General features: G+C 44.1%; 1 protein-coding gene across 1 annotated transcript in view; it reads left to right on the plus strand.

Moving 5' to 3' along the window:
- The window catches only part of dennd1b (DENN/MADD domain containing 1B), a gene marked incomplete at its 5' end in the record, with an annotated part of 98397 nt that overhangs the window by 4801 nt on the left and 79612 nt on the right, over positions 1–13984 (plus strand). The window lies entirely within an intron of this gene.

The following is a 13984-nucleotide window of genomic DNA, read 5'->3' on the forward strand; positions in this document are numbered from 1 at the left end:
CAATTAGGGTGAAAAAATGGTGTTTGTCAGTGCCTTTTGTTTTTTCACTTTGATCAAGCGTGTGAGGTGAGAACGTGCCAAAAAAACACCGAGATGAATGCGTGATTGCTGGGTGATGGTCAGTTAATGATGCTTTGTCTATTTACGAAAGAGGGTTCAGAGTTTTTCCTTTTTTTTTCTTCAAAAGATTCTAATTAGGAGGTTTTCTTAGAATGTAACAAGGCCCTTATCCTCCATGTCGTCCTGCGGTTATTTTTCTTTTCTCTCCCCCAACTAACCCTTCCATCCCCTCATGATATGGTGTTATATCCCATTGTCAGATTGCAGTGCCAAACAAGTTTAGGCAACCATTCACTAGTGGTAACCTCCCTCCCACACACACATACTCACACATAATACAAAAAATAAAATAAAAATAAAAACTTCTGTTTTGTTAAGTGCTTTCATTTACATAAATGCAGTTAATTTTGCATCTTTTTTTGTACTCTGCCCTTCAACTGTTGTTGCATGAGTGTAAGAGGTCTGATTGGCTCACAGCTGTGTCTCAGGGTCAGCGCTGGCTAACACTATGAAGGGAGTCTGCTGTCAGACCACCAGATACGACGGCGACTTAGAAATGGTGTTGATTGGTCAGTAGTGATATGCCAGCTCTATATTGAAGCTAGGCCTGGGGGGCTTATTGTTATAAGTAACCAATAAACAAAAGTGAAGCCTATTGTAATTACTAATGTACTGACATGATTTTATTCTCAAGTTTTATTTAGTTAATTGGACAGGCTATGATATTAAAGTACAAAAATACGATGTGTGTCTTTTTGCTCGCTTTGTGTTTTGCAAAATGAGGGGCTTGTAACTCCCTAACAGACTTGTCGGTGTGGATCCTATAGAAGCTATGGAGAATTAGTTATTATCTGTCCTTTCAGTAATCCCAGTATTTTGTAGTGAGGGTAATTCCATTAAGAAAATACCCATTTTAATATCAAGAGATAAGGAAGACAAAAGCAGAAGGCAGCACAAGGGTCTATAACAGATGGGTGACACATACTGTGTCCTAATGAGAAGAAGTAACATTCTATTTTGCTGCAGAGACCGGTCAATCCAGGTCTTATTCACTGAAAATAGACTTATTGTAGAACTATTTTTGTCGTGATGATTTTTAGAAAGATCATATTTCATTCATCATTTCATCCTTAACAAATAAAGACCACGGGCCGTATGTGTCAATTTTTCCGTGCAACTTTGTGTACGCCTGTTCTCTTCATGAACCTGAATGTGAGTCAAATCATCGTACATTCATGTGCACATGAACACACTCAACGTCAACTCCCTAAATCATCATATTGGTCAAGACACCTTAAATTGGCAGGATTAGTAGGTCTACATCTTCCAGGTAAACCTCACGACACAGGACGTGCATCTATGGGGGAATGTGAAATCTTATCTTATCCTGCAGGTTTATGAGGGGAAGTAGATGCCGTCTTTGTTTATTCTATGAGATTTCGTTGTACATTTTCTTGACAAATTTAATTATGATAGGATAGTTTCAGTATTTCATGTCAAGAAGTTAAAAAAAAGTAGTTTTCCCAAATCATATTTGGGCTATGCTGACAACAGTCCAATTTTCAGTTTTTCTGAATTGGCAGTCTTGCCATAATCTACACTATTGTCACTACTGTTGTGGAAGCCGAGTAGGGCATAGGAAAACGTCTAATGATACAAATTATACTTTTATCCCTGTTGCGGTATATACCAATTTATGAAATTTACTAAACTTAAAGATAACTTTTGTGGGAAATCCAGGAGAGGCAGGACTTGTACACTGTACATGGGTTGAAGGATCAGCTTTCAAATAAGGAAACAGTGTAAACGTGACTGTTGATGTCAATATTGGTAAATTAAGTTAAGGAATCACTGCTGTCTTCACACAGCGGAATGCTTCTAGGGCCATTTCTAAAATGGGGTTGTCACACCCTAGACAGTGGTGTTGGCTTCTTCAGCTCTGACACCTGTCAGCTCTACTCTACTGCCAGCCTTGAATGGCAGCAAGGCTCACAGTCGTGTGTGTGTGTGTGTGTGTGTGTGTGTGTGTGTGTGTGTGTGTGTGTTTACAGTCCAGATTTATACATATGGTGGTGGGGAAACCCTTGTATTAATGTGATATCCTTTCTGCTCAAGGATTTGTGCAAATTTCCCCTCTCTCTCTCTTTTGCTTTCTCCCCTTTCGGTTGTAGCAGCAGATTTGCTGATTGCAGTGTGGTGACTGTCACTGTAGGTGGTTGGCTCAGCTTGGCTCATGCTGATGCGGCACAAGGAAACCATGCCCATGTGGTTATCGACCTGTGCTAGCTCAAAAGGTGGTGGTGGTAGGTGAATGCGTGGGTGTGTGTGTCTGTCTGTGTGTGTGTGTGTGTGTGTGTGTGTGTGTGTGTGGGTGGGTGTGTGTGTGGGGGGGGGGGGTGGGGATGGGGGTGTGTGTGTGTGTGTGTGTGGGTGTGTGTGGGGGGGGGGGTGGGTGGGGATGGGGGTGTGTGTGTGTGCGTGTGTGTGTGTGTGTGTGTGTGTGTGTGTGTGGGTGTGGGGGGGGGGTTATGTCATTGTGATGCTCCAGAGTTTTAGTCAGGAGAACATGGAAAGTCTTCCAGGCACAGGCTTGGGCCGGCTATTTTTAGGTTTCTTTGCATTGCTGAAGTGAGGGAGAGCAATCAATAATTTAAGTCCCCATAAATTAAAAGTCGGAGATTCACGGCTGCCTTCCTCTCCTATGCACTCCTTTCCCCTTTATGCACTGCACTAGACAGTGCTTCATTTGCAGTTTTTAAAGGAAACTGTTCAAGAATGATTTTCCTAAGAAACATTTTCCCCCTCAGTTATATGAAAGTCAGCAGTCAGACCCTGTCCTAAACTTTGGAGTGATTGTGTGCTGTGGCCTGTATAGTAAAGATGTGTAAGGTTGGAGCCATTGAAGGACATCCCACAGTTCAAACCCCTCTCGCACGTTTATGTAGTTGTGTAATAATTAATATTTCATGCTGTGAGCTAAAAACCAAAGCCTAGCCCATTAGTTAACCTCTGTTATTGTGGGACTGTGCAATTAAGCTGTATTATCTCTGAGAAATGGTCTTTGGGTAATTTACATTAGCTAGGCCTTACACACCATTTCAAGTGTAAAATTGTTTTAGCTGCTGTTTACATGACATCGGACTAAGCTTTATCAGATGCTTATCAGAACATCATGTTTTTCCACTGTGTTGCAGTATCTTACGTTTAACTGCTGCTATGGCAACTTGGCTTGTCTAAGTTGTTTTGGTGTTTTTCAGAATGTATATCCTTTCAATGTTAGACCGTAAGACCAAAACTTAAAATGACATTTTAAAAAACAAATGTACAGTGGTGGCCAAAATTATTAGAACACTAGGCATATTTAAGAGGTTTCAGTTGTTTTCGTTGAATTGGCCATTTAAATACCCTTAAAACTAATGAAATACCTACAAAGTCATCATTATGCTCTATAAACCATAGAATAGAGCTATCATAAGTAGATTTAGGTCAATTTCCGTACAAAAACAAACTAGGCCTATTTCACTGTCAATGTCACACAATCATGTTCTTTCACAAAAGAAGCCAAATTACTTGTTTAATCATTGTCAGGTGTGGTTGTGGTTAAATTGATGGTGATGCAAGAGTCTCAGGACACAGCTCGGTGATTCTTTTGAATGTACAAGGCCTATCTTCCGCATTAAGTGATTGGTAACATAAGGGTTTTGTCACTGAGGCCACACCACCAATTGGTATAGATTCAAAGCCTCTAGAGGCAGTCTTGAAGCAAATGTTGCTCTTTGAACATAGCTAAGGTGAAGAATGAGCTAATGAGTGAGCAACGGGTTCGAATAAAGGCACTTTTTGATGCTGTCTGTAGTTACCGCTGCATAGCCAAGGACTTGACATGCAGTCCAAGCACTGTAAAAATACACTTTAGACCGCGATGCCACCAGAACCGAAAGGGGAGAGGTTAAAAAAATGAACTGTGTGAAGTGAAGCATTTCAGAATTCTCAGTCTTAAGGAGTTAAGAAAGACTTCACGAGAATTGGTGACGAGATCAACACCACAGTGACTAATGGTTCAATAGTGTTCCCAAGAACTGTGCGTCGGAAGCTGTGAGAAAAATAACTTTTAGGCAGAATAGCAGCACATAAACATTACTGAAAGAGAAGAATAGAGTGAAACGCCTGAATTTGCAAAAGAACACAAGAAATGGACAAAGAAAGATTGGTATAAAGTGTTGTGGACTGATGAGTCCAGGTTTGAATAGTTTGGCAACAAGCGAAGAGTGTATGTTTAACAAAGTGAGGGGGAGAGATATAAAAATGAGTGTCTCTGGCCAACAGTTAAACAAGGAAGGGGTAGTATTATGGTGTGGGGTGCCATTTAATCCTTAGGAACAGATGACTTTGGCGAAATTGATGGCATCATGGATAAGAAAGTATACCATAACATTCTGGTGAGGCATGGAGTACCTTCTGGGAGTGGTTTTAATGGGCCTGGATTTATTTTCCAAGAGGACAATGACCCTAAACATTCTTGTAACTATTGCCAGTACGACCTGTGACAGAAGGAATCTTCTGGAATATTGAAAATTATGGACCGGCCCCCTCAAAGTCCGAACCTCAAACCCATCAAGCAAATTTGGGGCTAGTTGGAAAAAAAACTGGACAGATCTATTGTACATTCAAAGGAAAGCCTTTGGCTTGAGTTGCAAAAGGCATCGGATAACATTAGTGTTGAAGTTCTCAAGAAATATATTGACTCTATGCCAGAGAGATGTGCTGCTGGAATTGCTGCCAAAGGTGGGTTAGAGTTAAAAGTGGATAAAAACAGTAGGAATCACTTAATCTGATATTTGTTGTGCTCAGAACAACCATCTGCATGTTTCATTTACATTATGAAATTAAATAATGTTTTAGAGACAAAAAAAAGGTAAATATTCTCAGATCTGTAAGGTGTTCTAATCATTTTGGCCACCACTGTATATACACTGAAAGTATATTTATACACACTAGCATTGTATGTTATATTTCCCTGTACTTATAGGCCACTGTTGTGTCTCCTCTAAAAAACATTCTGAGGAGAGACTTCCCCAAGGCCCTGTGTCAGAGGAGCGTAATTATGGACAGGGTCACGCCAGCCTGTGGGCTATGGATGCTCAGTGTCTCCCATATCTGACACGCTTCGCCATTCCTATCCCTACCATCGCTCTTTTCCACTCATGGGGTACTAAGTGCAAGACTCCAGGTTTTCCCTGCTCTAGAAATCAGACGAATTGGGAAGTGTGTGTGTGTGTGTGTGTGTGTGTGTGTGTGTGTGTGTGTGTGTGCGCGTGTGCGTGCGCGCACACGTAGGCCCATCTGCATGTCCCATTGAATGGACGCCTTGGTGGAAGTGAATTTTCACATGTCCGTCAGCCGGGCGCCAGAAAAGTGGAGCCGCTGGGTCTTTCCCTACTTTCATAAATATGAAGTGCTCTTGAGAGGTCTGTGAATGATATCCCTCCGATTTTTATTGCTAATCATTATATTTGTGGTCTCAACTGCTGAGTGCCCTTTTCTGGATGTGGCCCATATGTCACATCCAAATGTAGGTCAGTCACAGTGGATGCGGTGATTGCTTTTCTTCCCTTCATTTTTACATTTTGTTTTTGTTTGACAAGGGCTTAACTATTTGTCATGGGTTGTCATGTGACTCATTCCTAAGTGCTTCGTTGCATGTGTCGTGTTTCTGTGCAGTGTTGTGGCAGCAGTAATTTGAGGAAACATAAGAGCATTGAATAGGTCCTTTTCAGAATACGTCTGTTGATGCTCATGTGTTATTTAACTTATTTTTATATATTTCTTTTTTTTGGGGGGGGAATTTGGCCTACCCAAAGCTGCCTTCAACTGTGTTGGTTATTTTAAACTGATTATTGTTAATAATCTTACAGTGTAATACTTGGCCCCCAAATGCAAAGATTTTTTAATAGAACGATCACAGGCATACTCCTGGTACTCAAGTAACGACTGCACTTGGAAAGCCAACAGTCTCCCTCGACCTTCATTTTTGCTTCTGTCAGCGTGTTCAGTATACATGTAGACAGGTAGCGTTATTTACAAAACACTTGTTTCATGTCCGAGCGCCTCCCATACTTCATGAGTGAGGTGGTTCCATGTCTGGTAAACATAAAGGACCAGAAGCCTATATTTAGCAGAGTGTGAGACGGTGCGGCTACAACCGTCTGTGGTTGTTTGATGCATGGCTCTCAGGTTCTCATGGTTGAGCCAATTCCCTGCGGTGTGCATGGTGGTTTAGTTTAGCCACGGCCACCGCCTCTAAGCCAGATTAACACCGGACAGTTATGAATCGTTATCTCTTTATTCGCGTCAGCAGCACCCAGTGTGTGTTTCTTCTGTCGTCTGGCTGTGTTTGTGTGTGTGTGTGTGTGTGTGTGTGTGTTTGTATGTGTGTGCCTGTGTGTGTGTGCGCACACGCATGTGCATGTATGTGTGAAGCAGATGGCTTGAGCATATGGTTTGAAACTTGTCATTACCTGCTGCAGCCTCTATCCAGCTTTTCTCTCCACCACCACCCAAACAGGAAAAAGCACCTCCACCCCCCAAACACTTACACACACCAACAATCTCTCCCTTTTACAGATGAAGAGACTTTTCCTTATATGAAGTGAAGATGTCTGTTCTGGGGGGGGGGGGACTAAATGTGGTGTTTTTTTTCATTATCTTAAGGTCATATGGTATCACAGGGTGAAGTTATGCTATTTTCACGCTCAAAGATTTTGTTCGCTGTCTCTCTCCCTCTCCCCTGTTCCCTTTTACTCCACCTTTCCCTCCTCTGTCTCCCCGCGTCGTTGGGGAACAGCCGGCCCTGGTTATTAGGTTACACGTGAGGCAAATTGCTCTCTCCCAATGCAGGCAGCTTGACGAGCAGCGCGCAGCGTGACAGACCGCCCGAATGCTAACATGCCAAGCGCTATGCTGAGACTGTCACGTCGCTGGCACCCATATGCCGCACCGCTCACTCACGAAGCTGTGAAATTGGGTCGCACCCCGACTCGCTCCAAGAAGGCGTGCCGCTCTTCTCGCCCTCTCCCCATCTCCCATTCCCCCCTCTGTCTTTCTGACTCCCCCAGCCTCGTGACACCTTTAGCAGCAGGAGAGTTTGATGTACAGTGGGTACTGGAGAAGGATGCAGTTCAGGAATTGGAATGCAGTGCCTGTGGTTGGCAAGGTTGTAGTTTGACTGGTTTGTGTCATGCTGTGTGGGGCTGGAACCCAGATCCCCCTCAAAGGTTCTGACATAGACTGAGATAGAAACTCTAGCTGGTCGGACAGGGTTTGTCATTGGTGGGAAGATTTCATCCTTCTAGTTAAATCCATTGTTTCAGTTATATATTCTATATGTTTGACTTAACAAGCAGTGTTAAAGTGGTAAGTTTTATCTGGTTATAGAAGCAAGGCCTATCTATAGTGACTATCGATGACAAGTTCTGTAATAACATACACACAAATCACAAACTAATTCAGATTCAGGACTAAAGAAAAAATACCAGTAGTGTAGTCTATTTTAGGTTTGGGCAAATTAAAGCAGTAAGAAGCAGCACAAAGGGTAGAAAGTCTCTTTGAATGATGCCTCAGTTTGGTTAATCGTTCAGACTTGCAGAGCCAAATATGTCAGACAATTGTATTATTCTGGAATGCACAAGGGAGGTGGTGGGAGCAGGAATGTATGGTTATTTGTTGCTGGCAGTCTAGTTAAGTAAAACATACTCGCACTGTTGTAGAAATAAAACTTCTCATCAAACATCTTCTCATCAAATAATTTGAGGCCTATTTGTGCTCAGCTCCGTGCCTTATTCAGATAGATCAAAGTATAATTTAATTATTACTTGTTTTGAAGTCCCATACTTCGGAATGGGACCTCCGGCTCCAGACGCACCCTTAACAGGACCATAAGATGGAAACAGGACCATACTCCAGCTTCCTCCCACAAACACAGAGACATACTCATACCTTTTGTGTATGTTTGTGTGGTCAGCATGGTACCTGTTAAGTACCATATCATTGCAAACTCGTTTCTCCTTTCTAGGGCCCTTGCTTAGCAAATTAGCATGAAATGTAATGCCATTGCAGCATGCAATTGGTGAGAAGGACTTTTTTTAAACGACCCTGAGTGTGTTCTCTTTCTGCGCACGCCTGGGAGATGCCTGCTAATCTGCTTACCCCCTGTAATTGTGAACATGGGGGGGGGTTGGAGCCCCCAGCAGGTCAAGGAAATCTACTGATCCAGAAGTAAAGTGATGACCACTGTTATTCCTCTTTTTTATGCTTCTGGCTCCAAAATCCCCCCTTTCCCTCCTTCCTACCCCCCTTCCTCCATCAGTGGGAAAAAAGAAGAGGAAAGAACAAGGAGAAGGGTAAAGAAAAAAAACAACAAAAAACGCAATACACCCGCTCCACTCCTTGCCCTGACAATAGACATCTTTTTGCCATATGTTCGCTTGACATCTTCATCAGGTTCACAGCAGGTTACCTTAGTTAACTTTCACTCCACTGCCTGATGGGATTTTCTCCTGTTATTTTTTTTCGTCCTTTATTTCTTTCACTCACACTTTTCCTTTCTTCTTCTGCTCTTGACTAGCTGGCTCTCAAAGTCTAGACCAGCACAAAACAACGAAGAGAAAAAAGATGAAGAAAAAAAAAGAAAAAGCAAGGCTCTTACAGCATGCCGCTCACAATGGCCGCCGTTGTGGCTCTAAAGCAGTGGCAGCTTCCTCTTAGCGGCTGGGCCTTTAGGTTCCTGCCGACCGGCTGGCCACAAAGACAATGCCTTTGTTCCCCAGGCTCAAGAAGGAGATAATCCAGACCTCTCCACCCTGTGAAATAAGGCTTTTGTAGATCATGGAAAGAAAGAGGCAGAAAAAGAGAGTTTGAGAGTAGAAAGACAGAAGAGGAGTGGAGAAAAACATGCTAGAGGAGGCTGGAGGGCTACAGTTTAACCTCTGTCCATTGGAAGAGTGGAGAAAGAGCGAGAGAGAGAGCGGGGGGGTGTAAAGAAAAGATGTGGAGAGATGGAGGTGATGAAGCCCTGAGTGCTTTGCAAAGGCCCAATCAAGCCTCTCTCAACCTGAACTCATTCTTTAGGTCCACTGGCGATTTTTAGTGGTCCTGTCCATTATTCAGTACGACCTTTTGGCATCGAGTTCACTCGGTAGTTCTCCTTATGTATCAGTCATGTTGTCAGAGATGACGGCACAGCGAGAAGCATCTCCTATTGGTTGAGACTGTCTGTGTTTCTGGTCAGTTCGAGCCATCATATTACACTTGTACTACCACACTTCTCTTCCCATTGTGTTCTCCTCTCTTCTCTGCTCCTCTCCCTGCTTCTCTGACGAGGTGAGGCATGGCATCAGCTGTGAGAGCAGGCCTACTCCCTCCACCCCCTCACCTATTAACCCCTGTCCCCCATTCCCTCCCCTGCTGCCCCCCATATCAAAGCACCGGCTATCGACTTTTAAAGACAGGCATTCCCGGGGATGCCAAAGTATCGATCGCTGACTGACCTGCGCCGCTGGCACTCTGAGTGGGAGAGATTGTGTGTGTGTGAGAGAGAGAGAGAGAGAGAGAGAGAGAGACACACTCTGTATGTGTGCGCTCTTGGGTGTGTTGCTGAAGCGCGGCGGTTCTCTGTCGAAGGGTCAGCCACGCTTGACGCCCATGGGGTGGGATCAATGGGCTCTCCTGAGGTCGGCTGTCACGTCCACGTCTCAGAAGGAGAGCGATGGAGAGAGAAAGGGGAAAAGAGAGGGAGTAGAGATATAGATAGGGAGAGAGAAGGGGTGAGAGACGGAGAACGACAGAGCAAAGGACACAGAGGACAAGAGAGTAGAGTGATCGTAATACTCCCTCCCCTCTGTCCACACTGCCTGAGTGCATCAAGAGGTGATTTCAATTCAATTCTCACCCATTAGCCATGTTTGCTGGCTGCATATTACCCAGTCTGTCAGGCCACTGCCACAGGATGCCCCAGGCCTCGCTCTAGATATCCCTCCCAGGGGACCCTGAGAGATGGGAGGCTATGCAGTAATCTCCAGCCTACAACGACACATGCCTGATGATGTTTTTGTTGTCTGTGTTAGGACTGACGACCACTCAAAGCCCTGGGGCAACAGAAGTGTTTTGTGGTGAGTGACAGGTGGTGCATAGGATACATATTTTTGGAAGTTTTAGAATGCGGCTTGGAATGAAGTTTGCAGTAACATGTCACAACATGGAGCACCGGGAGAATTGCTTCCATGGGATTTTCCTTTTGTGCTCCTGGTTCTTGAAGTGTTTTCAGGGTTTTTTCAGCTTGGCCCATATGTCATGTTAGGCCATGTGTCTTTGCAGGAAATGGTGTATGCAATAGCTGTGTGTGTCACTACTAAATGGCAGGAATGACATCTGTCTCCATTTTCAAAGAAAAAGCTGATTTGTGAGAGCTACTGAATTTAATATCTGTGTGTGTGCGTGTGTGCGTGTGTGTGTGTGTGTGTGTGTGTGTGTGTGTGTGTGTGAGAGAGAGAGAGAGAAAGATCTGTGCTGGGAACAGGAGTGGGGCTTACAATGTGGACTTCGAGGAAGACATGGTGGGATACGACGTGTGTGTGTGTGTGTGTGTGTGTGTGTGTGTGTGTGTGTGTGTGTGTGTGTGTGTGGTGTGTGTGATGGAGAGAAAGTGCAATAGAGAAAGACAGACAGAAATATGAAGGAAGAAAAGGCATGACGGAGAGAGAGATGGGGAGAGTGAGAGTGAGCATGAGCAATGTGTGAGAGTGAGAAAGGACACAGAGAAAAAGAGAGGGATGGAGAGAGAAAGAGAGTGGTAGAGAAACAGGGGCGATGGGGGGATTAGGCAGCCGCAGGTCTGTCACGGTGACATTTCTCTCCCTCGGCGCAGCAGCAGGGGTGGGGTTCACCCTCATAACCTTCAACTTTCAGCCTTAACCCATTAATCCCTTTTGTGTCTGCCGCGCTCACACACACACACACACATATACACACACACACACACAAACACACACACGGGAGTCGGGAGTGCCCACGCTTGTGTGTGAGATTTTGTGTTGTGTTTCAGCATCCATGTGTGTGTGTGTGTGTGTGTGTGTGTGTGTGTGTTAGCGTACGCAGACTCAGACTCAGGCACAACAGCTCGGTCCCTGACAGCCTCAGAGCTTTTGTGATGCAGACACACCAAAGGCCCCAAGCTCAACCTGGGCCTCCTGAGCACAACCTGCTCTCCCCACACTCCCACAGGAATGATAATGAAGGACTGGAAAAAGACTGAAACCAAATTATTATTGATTGTTTTATTTGTATACAACACAGAGCCATAATGTTAACAGTGTCATTTAAGAGAATTGAAAACAAATATGAAAGTCTGATAATTGAAATGAAACATAGGGGCTTTTAACCTAATAGGCTTTTCTCTGCTCTATCTTAATACTAGTTTCTTTTTTTATGTAGTATTCAGGGAGAATTTGATTGTGAATTATTTTTCCTGCAAGACAAATAGCCATCGACAGATGGCTGATGCCGACAGGAAAGATACATATTTTGTGCTCAGTTACCCGCCCCCCCCCCCCCCCCCCCCCCTTCCTCTCTGAAGTCAGAATTCATTCAGATGAGAATACTTCTCAAATCTGGTCTTAGCCAGTTGGTTTCTCTTTCTCTTATTTTCTGGCCTACTATGCGTGCATAGTGAGGTATCCAACAGGAATTGTATGAGCCAATTTGGACTCTGTATCCATGCATATGGTTGGGTTACTTGCAAATGTCCACAGTATATGGCTAGTGCCACAGACCACTACCATGCCTAGTGTAAGGCTGGCTTTGTTTGTTTTCAAATTTGTGTGACCATCCAGGAAACAATTTCATTCATGTCTTTGGAGTTGACTGGGCTTGGCTTTTATAATGGGCATTTATACTGACCACATGGTATGTTAAGCTGTGAATCAGAGATGGTTAATGTGTGTGTGTGTGTGTGTGTGTGTGTGTGTGTGTGTGTGTGTGTGTGTGTGTGTGTGTGTGTGTGTGTGTGTGTGTGTGTGTGTGTGTGTGTGTGTGTGTGTGTGTGTGTGTGTGTGTGTTACTGTTTCTTCAGGACCAGTCTAGACCAACCTAACACATGGTGTACATGAGGTGCTCCTATTTGTACTTAAGTCAGGCTACCACAGCTCACATCTCTCTCTCTCCCTCCCTCTCTCTCTCTCTCTCTCTCTCTCTCTGTTGTCACCCCCGCCACTCTCTTTCTCTCCCTTCTCTCCCCCCCCGGCAGCAGTTCTCATCCTCTCACCCATAAAATCAGCATAAAATTGACATAACTGGCAGATCAGATGGGGAGGACTAGGGCATATAATCCCAGTGGAGAGGAAAAAATGGAGTCTTTGTGGAAACGAAGATGGAGTACTTTAAGACAGAGGCCGTGAAAATCCTGCGAATGGGATTATGTAATGCCCCTTTTGATTTTGTCAATTTTTTCGTTCCCCCGCTGCACGTTTGTATGCTTCTAACCGCAACACTCATGGGGAGATGCATGTGTGTATGTGGATAGGCCTTCTCTCGTGCCTTTCCCTTTGCCTGGACAAGCAATTAGAGGTAGAGAGAGAGAGCGAGAGAAAGCGAGAGAAAGCAAGGGAGGTAAAGAGAGAGGGAAGCTGGGCGAGAGGGGGGACGAGAGATTTTATGCATTCAGACAGTCTCAGCATGTTTGGTGTTTTCCGACACTGGGCCAGCGCTAAGCTGTTTGAGGTCACCGCTGTGGCGCTGATGAATTTAGATCATGTTTAGCCTCTCAGTGCGCTGCAGAGACAGAGAGGGAGAATGGACGACGATGCTTGAGAAGAAGCGAAGAAGCGAACGAGCGAAGAGAAAACGAGCGAACACAAACGCTTTCCCACAGATGGAGCACTGAACTGCAGGGCGCTGTGTACAAAGGTTGCAAGTGTAGGAAAAGAAAGACTCAGGTCACAGGTCTTGTTTTTGTTGGAAATAAAAGATGAATATATTGGGAACATACGCTCCCTAAACAAAAGCAACTGGATCTAATTAGAGGGCCAAACAATAGAAGGAGTTTGAAAACCTATGCTGTATACACTTTATTATTTAGTGAGCATACTGGTTTACAAAGTATGTTGTTATGAATGGTAGGCTATTTATTCCCATACAGTACGTCTACACATTGTATACCAGCACTCTAACATAGGTTTCTCATACTCCCAGCATTATAGGCATGTGGGTATACACTGCAGGCTAGGGACTACTGGTTTTCTCACCCTAGCCATTAAATACCTTCTTCTTGAGTGATACAGCACTATCGCTGTGTAGGGATTGAGACTCAGGTGATTATGGTTAGCTATGGGGATAGAGGGAACTGTTTGGTATAGGAATTATTGGCTGTTTGTTATTTTGTCCCATAACTGCTTTGGAATCAGTTTGACCTTAAAACTCTGTCTGCGTGTGTGTATCTGTCTGTCAGTCAGTCTATCTGTCTGTGAATGCTAGCGTTTGTATGTGGGCGGGTGTAAAAGGGGTCTAGCTTCTTCTAAAATAAGAAGTGTTATAATTGCCGTTTCCTTTGACTAACCTTCACCTAGGGTTGTGGTCAGCTCTGAAGTTAATTGTCTGTGTGTGAGGGAGTTTGGATGAGGTAAAGAATGTGATGGTAAATAAAAAATAGTTTCCAAAGCAACCAAACAGTGTGTTGTGTACAGCCATTTCAGCACTCCTCATCCAGTCTGTCTGCACATTTTTGTCTAAACTGGGCACATCCCACATAGGAGTCACCTTCCCAATTTGGTCTCACTTTCAGCAGTGATGCAGTTCTGAAAACAGGCTCAGCTAAATTAATTCGATTTTTGCACAATTGCATCCAATGCTATATTTTTTATGTGTAATAACGTCT

This window comes from Sprattus sprattus, assembly GCF_963457725.1.
Source record: "Sprattus sprattus genome assembly, chromosome: 2".
In the NCBI taxonomy this organism is placed as follows: domain Eukaryota; kingdom Metazoa; phylum Chordata; class Actinopteri; order Clupeiformes; family Clupeidae; genus Sprattus; species Sprattus sprattus.